The following is an 18503-nucleotide window of genomic DNA, read 5'->3' on the forward strand; positions in this document are numbered from 1 at the left end:
CTACAGTAAAACCTCATCTCCTGGGAAATCAGAGACTGCACGGTGGGCAGGGTCATAACTGCGTTTCTGGGAGGCCTGGCAAGCGTCCGTATTCAGTCGCCCATATTCGCGGTAGTGGGCGAAGCGGGAAGTAAAATGTTCGTGGAAGGGTGGTGAAGAGGGAACGGGGTCAGAAAAGAAAGATGCTTCCAAGTCGAAAGTAGAGAATTGGCCAAAAACAAGGAAAAATTGGAGCAAGGGGTTGGTCGTTGCAGCGCACTATTGCAGACAAAGGTAACAAATTGGAGCACGGGGTCCCAGTTGGTACGGTAAGGTTAAATCTAGATGGAGAGCATGTCCAAAAGGGTCCGCTGGAAGCCTTCGGCGAAGCCATTGGTTAGAGGTTGATATAAATTTGGTTTGAAATTTGGTTGTTCGGGAGAGGAAATGGTGCATTATCTGTTTCACATCTCGGCGGACACCTGAACCGAGCCTTAATGGAAGGGATAAAGGAGGGATTGAGAGAAGAAAGGAAGAAAGAGGTGCCATATTGGAGGGCTGCGGAATAATTTCGCCCACCTGGGGATCTTTATCGTCCACTGGCTTCGCACAGCACACGGGAGCATTTGCGTTTCGCCTCCACAGAAAGGCGGCCGCCGTGGCCGGGTTCGAACCCGTGTACTCTGGATCAGTAGCCCAGCGCAGGAGGTGATAAGCAGAATAATAATAATATTTCGTTTTTTGGGGAAAGGAAATATCGCAGTATCTGTCTCATATATCGGCGGACACGTAAACCGCGCCGTAAGGGAATGGATAAAGGAGGGAGTGAAAGAAGAAAGGAAGAGAGAGGTGCCGTAGTGGAGGGCTCCGAAATAATTTCGACCTCCTGCGGATTTTTAACGTGCACTGACATCGCACAGAAATGGGCGCCTTAGCGTTTTGACTCCATAAAAACGCAGCCGCCGCGGTCGGGCTTGAACCCGGGAACTCCGGATCAGAAGCCGAGCGCCCTAACCACTCGCAGCAACTTCAGCATACGACGGGATGCAGCGAGAGACAAGGGGCTCTTGATTAATCGGGCGCGTGAAGAAGGACAGCTCATGTTTGTTCATGTCACGCAAACTGCAGGCAGCAGGAGGAGGTGGGAAACTGGCAGCAGACCATGAAATGGCGCCATGGAGTTCTCCGCATATTGTGGAGCATACTAGCGTGCGCAAACTTGCATCAGTTGAGAGGAAATAATCGTACATTTTTTTCGAGCTGGTTCGAATGCAGGTCGTCAAGACGCTTACAGGTGGTGCGAATGTCCTGTATCGAAGAAGTGTTCAGGGGGGCTAGAGCAGTGAAGGCGAACGAGCCGATGCCTTTCGGGACATGGCGAAAGCGGTCTCCTTCAGGCGTAGCCTTGTTGACACGGCGGCAAAGATTAACCACGTCCTCAATGTAGGATGTGTAGGAGTCTCCTGGGAGCTGAACGCGGTTGTCTTTTTTTTAAATAGACAGCAGGGCCAGCGCCCATGGTCCCAAAGATCGGGCGAATCTGCGACGTGAAGTGGGATCAGTCGGGAATAGCGTCTTCATGGTTGAGAAATCATATCTTGGTAACATCAGACAAATAAAAGGAGACAATTATGAGCTTCATCGAGGCGTACCAGCGTTTGAAGGCGCCTACGTTGTCGTAGTGCTGCAGCCAGTCTTCAACGTCGTCGCCACGAAGGCCCGCGAAAACGGGAGGGTCGCGTTGGTGGGTGCTAACCGTCCAAGCGAGCTGGGCCGGCGGCGGTGTAGTAGGGGCTCAAGTTGGTCTCAGGCTGCCGGCAGAAGGATCAGGACCGAGAAGAAACATGTCAATGGCTGCCGCGGGTAGCACGGTGGAGTGTTGCGAGTGACGTGATTCTACGGGCTCCATTGGCAGAGGTGGAGCGACCAGACGGCGGCCAGAACGGAGCTCCAGGAGGCTACGGAGAGGTACGTAGATTATATTGGGACTAAAAACGGGAACAAGAAAGATGTGTCCCAGACCACGGGGACAAGGAGCCACCTCTAACACGTGTGAGCTTGTGAGTGCCCGGAGCAGGCTTTATTGCCACCCGCGGCAATGGCGTTCGCCACGAAGACAACGACAGGAGGCGATGATGAATTTAGAAAAATGAAGATGGCGGTCACGCACAATGCTTGCGACAACGAATATTCCCCAACGAATAATATTCGCCCTCTTCAAAAAATGAAAACACCATGTTTATTTCCGCCACTTAGTGCAAAATAGCTAGAAGAGGTAGCTGGAGTAAAAAAGTGCTCTTCCGCAGCATGATAGCGCTTCCGGAACATTTAGATTGACATGAATAATTTGGCTAGTGGTGCTGGTGTATAGCAACGTGCTTTCAGGGGCCTGCTTTAACACATTTATACACGCAAGCATGCGGAAAACCCTAAAGTTTGACTGTGATACCGGTGTGGAACACTGAGACGAAGCACGGCAACAATGTGGGCAAGTTGGTTGTAAATTCGATGGGAATAACGCGCTACACAAGGAATAGAACGGCAACTGAGGGAAACACGTTAATACAAATATGTTTAATGTGTCTCTATGCGACATTTGAGCAACATATATGCACTGACATCCAAACCGATTTAAGATGTATAGTATTAATTGTCTAATTCCCTCTACACCATAGCCGGAACACGAGAAAGGAAAAGAATCATGGATCCTGATGCGAAAGGTGTAGTTTTTGTAGCTCCTTCTAAGGGTTGCTAAATTTAAAATTCTTTCTCGTTTTCTTTGTACTGCTTCTCTATAAGCGCGCACGCTCCGCCATAGCCATAAAACTTCATCATCATCACCATCATTCTCACTTGGATGTTCGCGATTTCAACTAGAGACTTTGAAAATATACGTTAATATGGATGTTATTCATGTAATACGTGCTCGGCGCGCTTAATTTCGAAATATCCGGCATCGTGAGTCCTAGAAACTTGCTACTGCCGAAAAGCAAGTGGCCGGGAAAATAAGCTGTGTTACATGTTTGGGTCACTTTTGGCCACTTCGGAGCAGTATGTACTAATGCCAACCTCTGCTAGGAAATTATTGAGTTGATTCGGCAAATCAATTCAACCTTTCTATCATGGTCTTGACCGCTTTGCCAACGACGTGCTTCGTCGCTCACCTTACAGCCGTCTCGTTCGCACAGTCGTAGCAATAGATATCACAAAGGCCTACGACAATATTCTCCACGAAGCCATTCTCAACACTGTCATCACTTGGCATTCAATTGCGGCTATGTCGAGCAATTCATAGTTTTCTTTCCCAACGAACATGTGCTATCGGCATTAATCATAAACCCACAGGCCGCTTCATTTCTAATCACAGATTACCGCAGGGATAAGTTTTAGCCCCAACTCTATTTAACATCGCATTCATTCCTCTGATACACAGTCTTTCCACCCTTCCTAATGTTCAAGTTCTAGCATATGCAGACGACATCAATCTCTGGTCCACAAACCGCTCAGCTAAGGTGCAGCAAGGCTCCCTGCAAAATGCCCTCAGTCTTCTTCCCAACTTTCTTCAAAACACTGGCCTCTCCCTGAACAACTCCAGATCCTGCTACGTCCATGTGGCCGGCTGGCCGGCGTATTTTCAAAGCCATTCCGTTCGTGCTCCCTGTTGACAATGCACCACTTCCTGAAGCGGAACATACCTATGTTTTGGGCCTGCACGTTCTTGCTTCAGGCAAAGACACGGCTTGGTTGTCAGCTATGCGCAGGAGTGCCACAAACACACTTGGCCTCATCCGCAGAATAGCCAATCGCTCTGAAGGTGCCCGCTGAGATATAGCTCGTCGACTTGTCCGTGCTGTCTTTCAACCCCGGCTCCTATACCAGGCTCAGTTTCACCAACTTACGAAACGACAGTGGTCTGCACTCGAAGCACTCAACCACGAAGCCATGCGAGTCATTACTGGTCTACCCCGAGCAACTCCTATTTGTCTGCTGCAGGAGTATGCGCAGCTCAACACACTGGAAGATTTAATTACCCAGCGACAAACCAACAGAGCACGGAAAGTTTCTCTTCGTCCAATGTTCGAGCCTCAACCGCCTCCATGGGACTACGGTCACATTACATCACACAAGCCAGCTTGTCATAAGAAGTCGGAGTTCTCCTCTCCGCCATTACCATCAACTTTTTCTACCCAACATGATGACTGCATCCTGTACACAGATGTCGTCATAACCTCAACGGGGGGATCAACTGCTGTTATAACCCCGACACAGCCTCAACTATGCAGCCCGCAAACCTACTGCACTGACCCTTCATCATATCTTCCCTTGGAGCTGAAGGGGATTTTAAATGCCATAGCCGCTTTACCTGACGACCCTCCTTATAACGAAGTGCACTTGTTTATTTATTCACAAGAAGCTCTGAAGCATCTAAAGAAAGGCCGTGGTACCCTTCGGGTTTCCCAGGCCATACATGCTGCTTGCAAATCCTACCCGGTGCCTATACTCATCCACTGGGTTCAAGCGCGCACAGATGTCGATAGCATCGCTCCTGACATGATGTCTCTTTTAAGGGACGTTCCACAAACTCCTCCTGCTTCTTTGTCACCAGATCCACTTCTAACACATTTAACATATTCATCCTCGCTCAGGCAGCGTACACGTCCTCTTATTCCCCCGTGTACGTGCTCCCTTCCCCCAACCTATCACGGGTGGAGGAGGTCTCTCTGAGGAGGCTGCGGGTCGGAGTGGCCCTTACGCCTGCAGTTTACCACCAGTGCAAAATGAGAAGATTCCTGCGCTGGAAAAATGTCCTCACTACGAAACACCCGCTTCTTACACGACTGTCCATCAATTATTGTGGACATGCCCAGGAACTTCGCTGGTGCGCGCTGGCGTTCTTCAAGAGGCAGGCCTGTTCTCCAACAATGACTCCGATTTCCACTTGTGGATAACGATAAACAATTACGGCCGAAGATTATGTGACTTTTTATACATAACCGGACTTCGTGCTTTTTTGTAACATATTATAACGTTCATTTATGGCATCACGTTTTATGTCATGCGGCACGTTTGGCGTCCGAAATAAATAAATAAATAAATTAATGAACAAATATATGCAATAATCGATGACAAGGCTCTAGTAATTCGCATTGGTGAATTTTTGTTGAGGATATTTAACTTATTCCACGCTACGTCGCTTTTTCGGTGACAGTTAATGTGTAATAGGCGCTGACGCAGTAAATCTTTGCTTCCCATTATGCTCTTATATAATTTATTTCTAAACAATATTTGTAAACAATCCGAGACTTAGTACCTGAGCAATAAATTTTGTATTTCGGTTTAATAAGCTTTACATTACGGTGAGTGATAGAAGGCTTATGTAACGTTTTGTGTTTAACTCCATTCTAAAGGAGGAGTGGTAGCGTTCCTTAAAATTTTCCATATTTTTTTATGTTTAGCGTCATTAAACTCGAAAACGTCTTTCCAGTCACTCTGCATGATGATACACTAAACGTGTTTTATTGGGTCAGCCGTTATTTCGGGGTTTGTTATTCAGTTGATATATTAGTCGTAGAGGGCTGAGCCCTTTAAAAAGGCAGAAAATTTCCACACGTTTGCTAACATTTGCTAACGTCGAGAACAGCGCTCATACCTCGAGTCGTGTGTACGGGACGATATGTTGCCGCAACAAGCAGAATCCGTTCGGGAATGACGGTCTGTCAAGGGTCTAAGGCAGGAACACGTTCTCAATGATGTCGGCGTAAGGCTACCAGACGGAGGGCCCGTCAGTTCTTACCAGAGGCCTGAGCGCTGTTCTCGACGTTTGTGGCATGCGGCGGCTGCCGTGGCCTGCGAAGGGAGCCGACGTGAACCCCATTGAAAATGTGTTCAAGGCTAATCTAATGAGGTCCCATTTTGAAGATACCAGAGCTGACACGCTGTGGGAAGCAACCAAAGGAGAATGGGAAGGCTTTCGTGACGAAACCCAAGTAATTCGTTTCCTGTACGAACCGATGTCACGCAGTTCGGCAAGCGTTATCGCGGCTATCGGTTATTTCTCCAAGTGCTATTAATCATCCCTTGGCTAGTGATGCCTGGATGGAGTTTGTTTCTCGTTCTAAACATTTTGTGTTTCGTGACAATCAATTTCTTACTTAAGGATTCTTTCTATCTTACGCTTTGAGTCGGCACGATAACCATGATTGGTTTGAGATGCACGCTAACGCTCGCAGATGTAGCGTACGGACCGAGTTTCTTCGTCGAGGAGAAGGTTGCATCGGAGCGGGCAGGTTGCAGAAATCGGCCTTCATCACAAGAAAGAAGCTAAAAATTATTACTGAAAGAAAAACAAAACAGACCATGCTCGACTTCGTTTCTAAGAGATACAATATAAAGGCGACAGGTCCCGTGAACGCGAGCTGTTATCGCTGTTGTCTGGCTGCGCAGCGAGCACGATGTCCGCATGGCTCGACCAGCGCGAGCAGTGAAAAGTGACCACCCGCGCTCAAGCGAGAAATAGTCTGCTCTTCACGCAAAATGAGCGAGCAGGAAGGCAAGCGTACGTATATAGGACGGGCATGCACCTAGTCATCGTTCACCGCAACCTCGATGAGCGCACCGCACCGCCTAGCGTCCGAGAGGCAGCTTTAGAACGGCGGTCCCGCGTCTCGCAAATTTTTCTCCTTGACCGTACATTCCGGGACTTACGGCTTTCATGCATGTCATAAAATCAATCTGGCACCGCATTTCTTTGGGTTTTTTTTGTTTCTTGTAGATGAACAAAATTCCTCTCTGTTGCTCTCTGCTTGACTTCCGTCTCCTGGTCTCATTCAGCTGCGCATGACTTCGTTGCTGTACAGGTAATTTTCTAATTTTTTACCTGTGCTTTTTTCACTCAATATTTCGTCATTGAGGTGCTTCACCTTCAACTTCCGCAATTTACGGCTGAAATGCGTCTTATTTTTTTGCCACCAAGCGTGACCATTACAAGACTGATCGCTAAAAGAGACATGTTTTACTTTGTAACTACTACACATGGTTACAATGTCAAGCGAGGCCTACACTCTGTGGAGTCGTGCGCTGCTTCCGCGCTGAAAGTGCGTGAACACGGGCTGATTTCCGTTCGAAATCGCTTTCAAGGATTAACGCCTCCAATACATCTGCACTGTTATCATGTACAGGCACATTTCTCGCCCTTTCCTAAGCCATCAACAAACAAATGAAGTCGCCAAGCAAAACAACACGATTCAAACTCTTCAAGCAACGCTCAATGCTTTCGAAAAAGGCTACGCGTTCACTCTCATTATAAGGTGCATCAACACCGACCACTCGCCAAGACTGACCGCCAAACGAAAAATCTACGAAAAGCAGACGCCCCACTTCAGAAGCGACAATGCTCAATTCAGAGATGCCAAGATTATTGCGAATGAAGATAACGTAGCCAGCAGACGTGCCAGCGGTATTACGAATGCAAACATTATAGCGTGTTCGAAAGGTTCCCACCATACGCACCATCTGCTCCTCAATTTCTACGCTGGTTTCCTGCATTGCAAGCCAGGTCTAAATCAGTTTCTGACAATTGGCAGTTTACTTGGTACAGCCTTCTCCAGGCTGCTACGCTCCTCACATTCAGCGTGGCTACTCTTATTGGCTTCTCAATTTAAGCCTACATATCTTGTGAGGAGCAAACGGGTCGCACAGCGCTCACCTCTGTGCACTGGGCGCGGCTGTTGTTTCACTGTATTCAACTAGTCCTTATAGAGTTCAGTATGGCGTGTAAGTACTACCTTCTTCACCAGAACCTCGACTGCTCCACACACCGTCGCCGTCCATGCGCTTTGAAGACTCTGGCCGCTTCTTGTGCTAGCACCTCGAGAGCGCAGACCTCGACTCCGAACTCGGGGCCCTACTCACTTTTGTTCATTCTGGGCGCATCGTCAGCTTCGGCTTGAATGGTGGCCGTCGCCCTGATGCCGCTCTGCAGGCGGCTCCTCGGTACCCGGCCCGTCATTCGGGTCGTCATTCTTCACCGTCTCGGTGTGCGACCGCTTACTCGACGAGAGCTATAAAATCTCCCGCGGTATTCGTTGCACTCTGTTCTTGATTAAAGTCTGCCGATGCAGTTGAGCTGTCCGTGGCTTCTCTCGAGAGGTCCAGAACGTCACTTCGCGGTTCAGATCTTTCTTGCAGAGGTTCCTGGTCGCAAGGCACGGACGATGCGACCTGCTGCGAGGGGGCAGGTGTCGAGGGCGTTACTCGCGCTTTCGTCTCCTCGCTTTCTGCCGCCGCCGCTTCCTCAGCTTCAGTTTCGTCGATGACGAGCTCAAAAGAATCAGCACTGATGTTCAAGTTTCTTATCACGTTCCCGTATGTCGGGGCGCATTGATTTTGGTCATGGCCGAAACGTCTGCAGCGCGAATAACGTGGCACTCGGCACTCCCGACGAACGCGGCCTTTTCCCTGGCAACGCAGGCAAAGCGGTGGCCATCCAGGCACCACCAATATGGCAGGCTCCCAGCGACATGAAGCTTAGGTGGGATTTGCGATTCCTGGCTTTAACTTTAGCCTCACCTTAAGCGTCGTGGGACCCTTTTCCGTGATGCCCTGTGTGCGCCAGCGCTCTCGAGAAACATCTGCAACATCGCCATACGGCGTTAAGGCTGCACGAACGCCTTGTCGTTGACATTGTGAAGCATCCAGTGCATAATATGAAGAATAAAAAAAAACAAGTATGCTTTGCAGCCATAGAGGTCCCAGGGTTTGAACCAGGGGCCTCTCACATGCGCTGCGTAGCTCAGTAAAGAGCTACACCACCTGTTATTCTCTTTTCTTTATGCGTGGAAATAGTGCCGAAAAGGAAAATCTGAGTATGTTTATGCCACAAAACCCCAGGCAGTGTACTATGGGCCCACCATACCTCTGCGCGTCCCAACCTTCGAAAAAATGCCTTCTTCTCCAAGCAAGTTTTGGCGATATCTCGCGCCACGCAAGAATTTTATTCTTGGTCTTTCTACAGAGAGTGCGGGTACGCACGACAAGTTAGAATCAGCACAGACACTCAAGTGGTACTTCAGCTCGTTATTCACACACGATGGCCACTGCACGCCACAATTTCCTTCTTTTGATGATTTGGTACCAAACAGTGACATTTGTATAACTGAGGAAGGTGTGTTAGCTCTTCTGCTTAACTTAGACACAAAGAAGTCGCCAGAAATTGACGAAATACGTAACACCTTTCAAGTACGGCGCGCTGAATGTTGGCGGAAATACTTAACTTTAATATTAAGAAAATCCCCACCCTGCTCAGAGTCGCCGAGTAATCGGAAACTCGCAAAAATCACTCCGATTCCTTAACAATAAAACAAATCAGCACCTTCTTCCTACCGGCCGATTTCTCTTTTGTGCACATCAATAAAATTGCTCTCAAGGACAAACTAACTTCCTCGAGGAGAATCACGTCCTTGATAAACGTCAGCACGGGTTCCGTCGCGGTCTCTCCACAGTAACACAACTTATTGCAAGACTTCACGATTTAGCGGCAGCACTAGACAGGAATAATCAAGTTGGTATTGTTTTTCGTGATTTCAAGTAGGCGTTCGACCGAGTGTTTCATTCCAAATATCCCAAGTGATTGTAGAAGCTAAACCTGTACTAAAACGCAAGTGCTTACTCCCATGGATCGACGCCTATCTTTCGCACAGATGTCTATGTATGGTTATTGATGGTGTCCTTTGTGATGCGGTCCTAGTAGGATCCGGAATTTCGCAGGGCTCAGTCTTGGGTCCCCTTTTCTCTCTAGTATTTATTAATGAGATAGTTCAAAACGTGCATTTAAAATACGATTATTCGCAGAGGATTGTATGATTTACCATGAAATTTCAAGTCCTGAAGATGAAATCCTTTTAAGCGATTCTCTATCTACAACAGAAAAACGATGCTCCACGTGGCAAATCAGTGTGAATTCCATTAATACCGTTACAATGACCATGACACGTGAAAAAAATCCTTTAAGTTTTTCATGCATAGCCAACGAACCTCTTTTGGTTGTAAATGCTCTTAAGCACTTAGTAATTTACGCTACCTCTAACCTTCGATGGAATGAGCACATATCGAATATAGAAAAAAAAAACCTAAGACTACTGCACTAATAGAGAAGAACGCTGGCACAATCCACACAATAATTATTGGTTTTAACTTGCAAAAAATATTTGTTTCGACAATAGTGGAATATGCTGCTGCAGTGTGGGATCTCTGGAACAAAACTAACAAACCTAAAATAGAATAATATCCAACGCAAAGCAGCGAGGTTTATCATTAATTGTTGCAGTCGCAATATTTTCCCAACCCTACTGCAAACCGCGGGATTTGAACAGCTGCCCATGCGTCGTTATCGCGAAAAAAATAGTTCTATTTATATTTTGCAATAAAATAAAAAATCGATTAATGAATTTTAGTTAACACGAATCTCTCCGCCCTGCACGCTCGTACCATCCTAAAAATGTTCCCGCGTTTTCATGTAAAAGTGATGTTTTGAAATAGTCGTTTTTTCCCCATACCATCGCCAAGTGAAATGGTTTACCCGCATGCGTTGTCAATTGGGAATCGGTGAATTTTTTTTTAAAGCTCTGAATGAAGCATAGAGCTCGTATGTATCCCTGTTTTGGGCCGAGTTCGATGCCTTCGTTCGTTTCCAGGTTCAATGTCATTGCCAGTTCTCTGCCTTTGCAATCTATTTTGTGTTGTATGTTCTGGTTTTGACTCGGTTCGCTTGCCACTTTTGTTGCGATGTATGTCTAGTTTTTATCATTATGCCTGTACAACACTCCTGCCTAAGGCCTGTAACACAGACCGGCAGTATTTGCTAATTAAAAAAAAATTAAACTCAAAAGCCTGGAATGCACACACATGCATCTAGAAGGGGGCCTGCTGGGCGGCTCCTCCAGGGCAGCATATATTTCCCGCACCAAAGCACACTGTTAAGATTCCGATGAACACGGTGATTCAGCGTGGTGATCCATCATATGGCTCTTCCAGAGACTAAACTGATCCATCAACATACATACTTCACATGGCACAACAGTTTTTCTTTACAGGCAACAAACAGATGCTGTCGGGTGTGATATCAGACTCCTTCTTAAGTACTCGCTGTGAAATGTCCCATACGAGCATAGCGTCATTGCACAGAATAAAATAATGGTCATTTGTCTCTGGAGTACTGCACAGGCATCAGTTCACCGACGACCATGGCGCAAGAATCACCTTAGCATGAAGCTATGCTTTCATAGGCAGCGTAGATGTGTGCAGTTTAAAGCAGAATGTTTCTGCAGCAGAAACAAAAATTGGCTGTGGTTTAGCTCTGGTTAAACCTAGTTGAATTGCGAAAGCTTCGTTTCCTCGGCACGTCGTCTACGCAGCGTGTCACTCCGACGCTCTCAAGAACTCAAACCGGTCTCTTCCGCAGTTGAAGAGTCACTCCGGGAAGTTGCACGACTTCTTTTAGGAACACCTGCACATGGTGCGGCGAAAAGCCCACCCTATACCACATCACATGGGAATGCAAAGAAAATTCGAGTCCGGAACAGTGGGAGGGCTCCGGAATAATTTCGACCACTTGGGGATTTTTAACGTGCACTGACATCATAAAGCACACGGGCGCCTTAGCGTTTTGCCTCCATAAAAACGCAGCCGCCGCGCCCGGGTTTGAACCCGAACGTGGCGGCTACGTTTTGTGCCTTCGACCCGCGTCGTCTGAACGACCCGTGACAACATTGCCTAAAATATGACATTTGAACGCATTCGCCTGGCTGTATAAAGGCGCGCTCACACTAGCGGGAAGCTTCCCGCACCGGCACAGCGTTAACGTCGACGCTGCCTCGCAGCTCCTCAGAATGACGCTCACACTGCGCGCGTTTTCTCGCTGCGGTTGTCTTGGAATGTGGAGAGAGGAGGCGCTGAGGGAGGACCCGAACGAGCAGAAAGAGAAGGGGATAGTCACGGGACACTAGAGAAGACTGGAAAGCGCACCCTTTTCTCGCGTCGTCGTCTTGATCGTCTGCTAGCTCCCCTCCCGTCGCCCTGGCAAAGCAGCCGCCGAGTGCCCGGCCGGCCGGCCGGCCGGACGCGCGCAGCCTCCGCCTCCGCCGACGGGGTCACTGAACTGGGACCGACGTCACGGTTCACGGTCGGCGCCCATTGGCTGTTCTCGTCAGCGGCACGGGAAAAATAGGTACCGAACCCATCGCTCTGCGGGACGGCACAGCAGGCTGTCCGCGGGAGAAAAACCGGCTTGTGCGGGAAGCGGCACGCGAAAACGTCCTGCGTTGCGCGTTTTCCCGCTAATGTGAGCGCGCCTTAATATGCACGCCGTTTAGCTGAACGTTGTTCCCGCTCTTCATCCGTTTCTTCCGCACGCCGCCGCTTTTTAGCTGCCGCACATCGTTGCAGCTTCACCTTATACACATCATCCGACATACCGTGGAGGATTCGCTGGGACGACTGCAACGAGCCGAGTTGGGGGGCCGCTTTTACACAGCTGGCATGACGTCACGTAGAGCGAGCGCCTCCCCCACGGCAGCGGCGCGTGGAGGATTCGCTGGGACGATCGCGATGAGCCGAGTTGGGGCCTCGCTTTTCCACAGTTGGTATGACGTCACACATAGGTCACGCTAAAGGTCAATGGTGGATTATCCAGGACGACGGCCAAGAGCGGAAACCTCGAGCAGTACTGCTTTCGCAATAAAAATGCGCATTCACCAAACACGCTTTAAAACTCGGATGTCAAGGAACTCCAGAAAGGTTGCAGATACAACGGTACAGGGAACAAATAATGTGTGAGTGCCTGAGTCATCTGCCTTCTGGAGAGGCTACACAGGTAGTCTTAAAGAAAAACGCACAGGGAGTAAATCGAAGGTGTCAGCAACTTCCTTAACGAATCCCCATAAAGGCCCCTCACGAGTCTGTCCAGTCGGTGCGAATAGGTAAGACAAATGAGCACTGAGACGCCTAATAAGCACATATACTAAAAAAGGCGGACATACTGATTTGAAAAAAAGTTAAACAAGCTGATGCATGAATAAGTGAGCAAGGCCTATTCCGGCCGCCTGACTCCAGAGAAAGAAATAAGTTGTCACGACGCATGGGTTGCCATTGCGACCATCATACGAAGGTTGTGAATATTTTGTGCCTCACCGGAACTTTCTTCCTCGCACAGTGGAAACCTCCCGCACATAGGCAAAGTTTTGCATAAAAAAACGTGTTTTAGACTTCAGCCCAAGCAAACACTCACAGTTCCCATCCCGTCCACGCCTGTGTTTATCGCCTCATGGACATTATCTGTGAAGCCGAGTAGGCTCCACTGCTGCGAATTAGAAGCAGAGCAACTGCCGAGTATTTTAGGGCAACGCACTTTAGACTTATGCCACCAAAATGATCGGCGTCTCACACGAATGACGAAACCAAAATCCCTTAGATATATCCAAAATAAGAGCCGCACCTGATACTTCACAAAACTGTTCAGTTTTTCATTTAAATGTAATGCCTCAAGCATTGGAAGAAACGACGGATAGTTGCGCTGTTAATAATACCCAGGCAAAGGGGTTCAAGATATAGGGCAAACAACAAAGGCGACAAAAAAAAGTAGCTACACCCCTGTACACCACGCACGCCCATACTTCCTCCGATCATACATTTTGTGGGTGCGTGCTGCGATCCACACATAAAAAGGGCTTCTTTGCATGACATCACAGCTTTGCCAATATCGGAGATTCCCCTGTTGCTGTCATGAGAGCCACTTTATTCTCTGCATCTGTAAGCTACCTCCCCGCGGGGGGGGGGGGGGGGGGGGGGGGGGGGGGGGGGGGGGCGTCTGCAGCTTGCAAGCGTTGGTGAGTGGCGACATCACGGGTTCCCGAGCATCCGCAGGGACATTCCCGCAGGGGGATGATGGTGAACAGTGCATCACCACGGACCCGAACACCCGCGCCCAGCCGTGCGTGGCATCGCCGTGTGCGGGGAAAAGGGGATCCAGTGGTTGAGCTGATGCCGACCGTTTGGACCTTAAAGGCCCCTTGGCGGAGGCAACACACCACTTTGGCCCCAGCTTCCTGTAGACGGTACCTCCGGCCTGGCCCGACCGGGGGAAATCGGCAGTCGCCTTGTCCTATCCTCCCCTATATCTTTCACTTTCCTACTCCTTTCTCACAACTCTCCTGTCTCCTGCTCACTTCTAGTTTCCTCCTTTTTCCCTCGCTTCGAGGGTTCACCTTGTGTGGCCAACCACCCTGAGTAGCGTCATATTCGGTTATAGTTGGGGTGTAAAGCTGGCGTGGGCAGGACTTGCTTGGAAGTTCCTGTCTCGTCCACTTGTTGAGCTCCAATGTGGGCGGCTGGCACCACGGCCGAACAACACACCTATTTTATGGATCATTCCCCTTCAAAAAATGATCGCCCTCTCTAGAGAAGGCGGAAAGATGCAACCAAACCGTTAGTGCAGAAAACAAAATACGTCTTCCAGAAATATCACGTGGTCCACAGCGAAGATCCTCAAAAACCAGCTAGGAAAATATCCCCATTCATAGTCGCAAAGTGTCGTAAACAAGCCTTGGGCCCTGCTTTCAAGGTGACCAATCTAGCTAGCGAAGACGTGCTCCTAGAAATACGTGACAAAGTTCAGGTAACTATAATTTGCATGACATGCACAAACCTGCGAAATGTTACGGGCGTGGAGCGCCAACTTGCAATTCCTAATGCCGGGATTGGAGGAAAACCCGTGGCTGCACTAGCAGTGTTTGTGAACCACCACAAGCACGAATCGTGAACGAATCTTCCTTGCGCATGGCGGAGGCCATCATAACGACCAACATTGCGCACGATAAAGACTGTCAATGAAAGCGCTGTTTAAAACTATGTGTAGTGGTGACCGAAATTTCGTGTGACAAGATAATGAAGCAGAGCCGTTAAAATAATACTTCTGCGATGTTTCCTCGAAGTCGGCTCCTACCTGTCCTCACAGCGGTAAAATTTCATTTTTGACCTCTTTCCGGCGACATCAATGTAGCTGTTTTGACAACCATACACTGAACAATAAATTGCGTTGAATGGTTGATTGGTGTCTTGTAGTTAGAGCGGGAAGCCATGAGGTGTAAAAGTCGGCTTTATTCCTGCGCGGAGACGCTTTCCGGCAAAAGAAGCTAGTCTGGGCCGCCTCGCTTCCAAGTGAAGATGCCTCCTGCCTGCTTGAAGCAGACAAAACAAGGGTAAAAAAGTACTACAAGTGATGAAAAGCCGCCCTGCACACGCGAGCCGGGGTTGTATGCGTCAGCGTGGCTTCGCGCGGTTCGAGACAGAAAAAAAAGTGGAGATTCCACAAAGAACGGGAAGAGCCTCGTTTTCAGCGCACTCAAAGTAGCGACGTTCTCTTTCGGATCATAATATTCTAGAGCGAAATCTCTACTCCTCAAATGCTGAGCCTGAAGGTCATCTGGTTCTTAAGTTTGACCTCTAGCGGGAGGCGCGCCGCATGGGCAAATTCCCGCGTGGCAGCTGCCTCGATCTTCGTCTTCACCTTGTTCGCCACGGCTGAGCGCTTGGTAGATACGTCAGCCGCTGCGCTGGCTGCTGCTTTGCCGCTCCTCCTCACCAGTTGTGGCATGTGATGTGTCACGTGATTCACTCTTTGCGCTTGGCAGTAGTCTCCCGCTGCGCCGACCGCCGCTCTGGACGGTCGCTCTTGCGCCTGTGGCACGTGATGCATCACGCAATTTGCTCTCGGCGAAACAATTTACTCACGCTGAAGACTTAAAAGTAAAAATTCCTTTTAAATTCCTTGTAAATTCCTTAAAACCCTTTTTATGCATTTCACCGCCGTACGCGAGCGGAACACTCCCTCGTTGCGGCGGTGGTTTTGCTGCTTGCTGCTAATTGTATTGCTCGGGAGCAATAAACGCTCATCCGAGTAGCATACTCGTGTTTGTCCCCTCTGGCCCGAACCCGCCGTGGTTGCGACTTACCGCACCGCGGGTTGGGGGTCACAGCTCTGACTGCTAGGGCTGGCACGCTGGTGCTAGAGAGCGACTACTGCTTCTAGCCCTTTGAGCGTTATTACAAGAATAACAGCCATACATCACACACTATCTAACATAACCAAACTTTTGCACATTTATCTTCACAGAACGACGTAATCTTGAGGAGAAAGTTTTGCTTACACGAAACTCTGGACATAGCCATCAAATGCTGCTTTCGCATATATAAAGATGAACCAGAGCTAAACAGTGTCTAACCATGGTTAGCAGTGCTTTCGCTCAGTACGTTCTGGCTGCGCTGAGCTTAGCCACAGTCACTTTTTTTTTTTTAGTATCGAGTATCCTTTCAGCAATGGTACCCAATAAATGTATTTCCGACAACGACACTGATAGTTTCATTTTTACCTAGTGATGCCTGATACAGATGCACTAAATGCGTCGAAAGATAGTATCGAAGATGCATGTATCTTTGACGCTGCCTCTGCCTCCTAGCCACAGCCTCTTAGGCGTCTATAGGCATGTTTACACTGGCGTGTCGCGGATGGCGCGCGACTTGGTCCGCTTGTCTCTCCACGGTCGCCGAGTGACATGAAATATGCACACAGGCGAGTGCGATTTGCGTCTCGTTGCCGGAAACCTCCCTCTAAGAAAGAGGTTTCCTGGGAGAGGTGGCGCTCTAACCTTGCCGTCTGCTTTAACGTTCCCCGCGCTGTGGGTACGGTGACGTCACTACTCATTCAGCCATGGATATACACGACGAAGTGAGCGAAGAGGTCGTGGTCATGTTGATGTGTAATAAAGACTCGCAAGCCCAGTAAGGTCCAGTGTAGCAAAGACTGAGCCGGCGGTAGTTGATACGCCCGCGTTTGCGCTCGTGTGCAGTCAGTAGCCAGGCACGCAAGCGATCTTTTACCACAGCGGAGAGCAAGCAGCGAATGATGCTACCTAAAATGAGATTACTTCTTCTGGCTCCCGTAACTTTTGGGTCTCGCCATACATTATGCTGCACCTCTACTGCTACGTGTAATCAGGCCAGAGATACAAACGCGTCACATAACGTCGTGCAGTGAGCCCCGAGACCAACCGACACACGGAAACGTCTATCGTTGGTCGTCCATCAGGGAGAATTACTCGCTGCAATTATCTTCACAAAAAAGAGCATGTGTATGTGCACATGACACATTGTATCAAGCAACTCAGGCTATGAGAGACGCCGTAGTGAATTGCTCCGGTAATTTCGACCACCTGGAGTTCTTTAACGTGCACTGACATCGCACAGTACACGAGCCTCTAGAATTTCGCCTCCATCGAAATTCGACCGCCGCGGCCGGGATCGAACCCGCGTCTTTTGGGCCGGCAGCCGAGCGCCATACCCACTCAGCCACCGCGGCGGCAGGGACCGGCTATCAATGCAATTATTGCGGATGGATGTGTGTTAAAAATATTGGCTCTGATTATTGCGCTTGTTCTGCACTTTCGGCTTGCCTCTTCCGACGCTTTGCTTGAGCTGAATAGTGGCATGCCCAAAAAAGCTTTTGCTGTTCCCTCCTAAATTATTCCGGAGCCCTCCACTACGGCACCTCTTTCTTCTTCCACTCCCTCCTTTATTCCTTCCCTTGCGGTGCGGTTCACGTGTCCGCCTATATATGAGACACATACTGCGCCATTTCCTTTTCCCAAAAACCAATTATTATTATTATTAACTCCCTCCTAATTCGCCGCTGCTGATATGGCCAATCACTGCGGGCTGCAGTACCGCTAGCCGAAGAGGCAGAATCAATCAGTTGTCGCCTACCGGTCAGTGCCGGTACACGCTGCCATTGACCAATCGACGCAAGCCCGACCACTTCAGTGAGAGAAAGAGAAAAATCAGTTAATGAGCGACGGCTGCACATATGCCGCTGGCCACTTGTTCTAAGAAAAAGCCGGATTCAAAGAAGCTGTGTTTGATACATTAGACTGCAGATAAAAGAATAAAAAATTACATGGAATGTTTACTACATTCCAATCAGTTCGAAAGCACGAACTTGTGCTTCGTAGCAGACGACGATGACTGGGCAGTGCCGCAGGACGGAGCGATCGCGCTTTTCGGGCATACAATCGGCAAAAAACAGTTTTTCTAGGCTCTGAACCTCCGGATTTCTGCTTTCACACTAGTAAGGTGTAATATTATTTATGCTCCTGGTTGCTTCTTGTTGGCAGAAGCTCAGCACGTGTCATGTACATATTCGTCTTCAGTAATCTGTAAAATCCAATGAGCTTAGGAATGTAAAATTTTTAGATCATCTATGCCGCGGCGTTGGAAAGCTTACACTTTCAAGAAGTCATTTTTGAACAGCGCAATAAAACTGCGGGACACAATGAAGAATGGACACCACAAGCGCAGGCTCGCAACTAGATTTTTATTCACGTCAAAGGTATCTTAAATACCAAGAACACCAAACACAAACGAGAGGGAAAAAAACAAAAGAAAACCACGCAAAAGCTAATCATCATGCCCACAAAGGT

The sequence above is a fragment of the Amblyomma americanum genome, chromosome 2 (genome assembly GCF_052857255.1).
Source record: "Amblyomma americanum isolate KBUSLIRL-KWMA chromosome 2, ASM5285725v1, whole genome shotgun sequence".
Taxonomy (NCBI): domain Eukaryota; kingdom Metazoa; phylum Arthropoda; class Arachnida; order Ixodida; family Ixodidae; genus Amblyomma; species Amblyomma americanum.